The 3,798-nt window shown below is 44.7% G+C and overlaps 1 pseudogene; it reads right to left on the reverse strand.

Moving 5' to 3' along the window:
* Positions 1–2,464: 2,464 nt before the first annotated feature.
* On the reverse strand, positions 2,465–3,112 carry LOC141141184 (NADH dehydrogenase [ubiquinone] iron-sulfur protein 3, mitochondrial-like; annotated as a pseudogene).
* Positions 3,113–3,798: the final 686 nt, after the last annotated feature.

A 3,798-nucleotide genomic window follows, 5' to 3' on the forward strand; every position in this document is an offset into this window, starting at 1 on the left:
GAATACTGTGAGAGGTAATAAATACTGTACATGTAAGAATCTTATAACCATGGCCACCGTCAGGGGGGTACTGGCAGTACTCATGTAAGGGGCCTGAGTATCCCTAGGGGCCCCGGCCAGCCAGGGCCCGCTCCCCCCCCTACAGCAGAACATGAAATTCATCTTGTACCAGCTCCGCCGATAATCTCTGTGCCGCTGCAGAGAAGCATAAACAAGACAAGCTTCCGCCGCCTACTTTAACTTTCACCCCAGTAACCCCCCCCCCATTCGCATTTTGTAATTATTCTGAGCATAGTAATGAAATTTAACAAGCCCGCTACCCGAGCACCAGCCGACGCCATCTTTCAGACTGGCGACCTCCCCAGCAACAGGTGATCGTGGCCAGCGCTTGCTCGCTCCTCATCCATTCCCTGTTGAGGCGGAGCCTGCTGGCCACTGCTGGGTTTGCTTGCACTGTCATTGGCCACAGGGGCGGGGTGGTGTCCAGCTTGTCACAGGACACAGCAATAACAGGTGCATGCAGATAGATTCGAGAGTGCAGCATGGAGGGAAAGTCGCAAAAATGTAATGTGCGTTGCTGACTGTGCCCCCTGTGCCGCCTGTAGATTTTATTTGGACTTTATTTATCTTCTTCTTAGATGGGACACCCTGAGGCTGACAAGCTGGTATAATTGAGTTGCATTGTGAAAATGGATGACTCTGGGTGCAGATGAGAGTTACATTTTGGAAAGCCTCTTCACTATGTAACTCTCATCCCCACCCAGAGTCATCCTCATCCATTTTCACAATGCAACTCAATCATCTTCATTCCCACACAGCATCTACTCCATCCCTCCAGTCTCCGCAACACACCCCCACCCATGCCCAGCACCATCCATCCCTCCAGTCTACACAACGCATCGCCACCCATGCCCAGCACCATCCATCCCTCCAGTCTCCACAACGCATCCCCACTCATGCCCAGCCCCATTCATCTCTTCAGTCTCCACAACATATCGCCACCCATGCCCAGCACCATTCAACTCTCTAGTGTCCACAACGCATCACCACCCACCCCCAGCACCATCCATTCCTCCAGTCTCCACAATGCATCCCCACCCATGCCCAGCACCATCCACTCCTCCAGTCTCCACAACACATCACCACCCACGCCCAGCACCATCCATCCCTCCAGTCTCCACAACACATCGCCACCCACACCCAGCACCATCCATCCCTCCAGTCTCCACAACGCATCCCCACCCACACCCAGCACCATCCATCCCTCCAGTCTCCACAACACATCACCACCCATGCCCAACACCATCCATCCCTCCAGTCTCCAAAAGTGTAAGAGTGTTAAAATAAAAGTGGGTGCACCGAAGGACTTGGTGGGATGGCCTGTGGGCGGATTCGGTGGGACGACCAGTGGGCGGGCCCTGGAGAATGTTGGGGATCGGGCCCCAGGGGGCCCAGGCCTAAAGCTCCAAAATTTCTGATGACTGTCCTGCTTGTGACTCTCCTCTGCACCCGTAGGAAGTGTAGTTCTTTCTATTATTCATTGCAAAGACCCTTTCAGCTTTTTCCTGGAAGGAAAAACAACATAACATGTATGCAATGAATATATAGCAATGGCCAGTATATAAATACATGGCATAATATCTGCAAAGTAAATTGTATTGAAATTCCATTTATGAGTGCATTGGGAAAATAACTCAGGTTTGTGGTAGGCATGTTAAACTAAATATCTTATTAATTTTTTTAATTGTTGAGAGAGGTTTCAGATTAATACAGAGGTCATTGTAAAGAATTTTGCAACTCTATATAGAAAAGCTTACTCAGAGTTGGAATGTTTCACAATTCAATTAATTATAGAGCGGAAAATGTGATGTTTGTTATAAAAATAAACAGTGCAGGAATATACATTTGTTTTATATATAACGAAGCATTTACTTATAATGATGTTATTTATTAAAACAATATAACATCACAATCTTTTAATTGTAATCTTTTTCTTTTTCTTTTAATAAAACAATATAACATCACAAACGCATTGCAGAATTTAAGCACACAACTATTTTTATTGCAATAACTCGCTACTATACTAAACCATATATATATGCAGTAAGTATACAAATAGCAGAGGATTTTCAGACCTATATTAACCTCTTACTGCAAACCGCTGTAGCTGTACGTCGGTACTTTGACATAGAATACTGGGGTTATGGCAGCAGATAGCTGCCATAACCCCAGTATTTTCTGCAATGGTGGGCAGTCCTCTTCAAGATAAAAGTGGTCTCCACGGCAAATTTGCTGCAAGATCACTTTTATCGGCGGTGGGAGAGGTGCCCCCCTCTCGCCGCGCTCCAGTCGCCTCCGCCGCTTAGACGATCCAATCCTTTCCCCTCAGTAGCATGGAGCCGAGTGAGGGAATGATGGCCCCAACTCGCTCCATAACATTGGATGACAAAAGCGACGTCAAACGTCACTTCCGCCCAAAGGTCTGTACCAGCTGAACAGGATCTGCCCTGTCTGTACCAGATCCAGAGAGAGGGAAATATTTTCGGAAAGGATGACCTGCAAATAATAATCTGTGAGGATTCTTGTCAGATCTGGATGATTGGCGAAAAACATGTCAAACATATTCCAAGCTTCTCTTTCATACCAGTTGTCTGCTTTGTGTATTGCTGACACAATGGACTCCACAGGAGTAAGTTCATCTGCGTACATCTTAACATGGATCCTGGAGTTAAAGCACAACAAATGCAAGTTGTACACAATCTCAAAGCGATTCTCTCTTGTTGGGACATCCACAGCAGTCAAATCAGCCAAGTTTTTGAACTGAGCATTTGTTTGGTCATGAAGAAACATTAAGACTGGTATAGTCTTATAGTCTTTCTTATAGAATTTCCAATTCTCCAAAGCAAGTCACCTGCACTTGCTGAACATACTTTGGCAGAATTTCAGCCACATATTCCCCAAACACTAAAAGCTGATTCTGTAACATTGTACTGACGGGCCAAACCATTGACTTTGTCTCTAAAGTTGTGGCTTCACAGCGTATTTGGGGTAGCACATGAAGGGCAGAAGCTTCCCAGAGCAGGCCCGGTACCCACCATACTCCAGCCAGCATGACCAACACAGACCCTCCCATTCAGGAATCAGCCTTGAAAGGACAAGGTGGAACAAACAGCTTTATCTTCAGAACAAAAAAAGGTTAGAATCTGCAACAAAGTTTGTAAAAATCATTTCAATGCATATAGATCAACCAGAGGGAATTGTCTTTTTTTTCCAAAAAAGTGAAATTACCAGTCTCAGCCCTTGCCCTTCAATCACCACCAACCCCTGAATGCCTTGTACCATGTTTTGCCTAATTTTGTTTTATACTTACCATTTTAAAAAGTCTAACCCTAGGTTTACACTAACTCTAGTGCGTTTTTGTAGTATATTTTTGCATATTTTTGATGCGTTTTCATGCTTCATGCATTTTTTTGTAGGAGAAGACTAATTAACAAACAAACCTGCCAAAATGCAGCAAAAACATGTGTATATGCATTTTATTTGTGTGTTTTTCAATGCACTTTACATGTGTTGCCATTGAAGTGTTTGGTGTAAAAAATGTACTGTGTAGCACCAAAAGAAAAAAAGGAACACCTTTTCAAAAATTGCACTGCACCATGTTGCATTGATGTGTACAGAACCATAGAGGAATAATGTGATTTCCATTACCATGGATTATAGCTTCACAGCAAATGCAGAAATCAGACTGGTGTGGTGGTCCTCTCCTGATGCTGAGACTGTTGACATAATCAGTACACT

The sequence above is a fragment of the Aquarana catesbeiana genome, linkage group LG04 (assembly GCF_042186555.1).
Source record: "Aquarana catesbeiana isolate 2022-GZ linkage group LG04, ASM4218655v1, whole genome shotgun sequence".
Taxonomy (NCBI): Eukaryota; Metazoa; Chordata; class Amphibia; order Anura; family Ranidae; genus Aquarana; species Aquarana catesbeiana.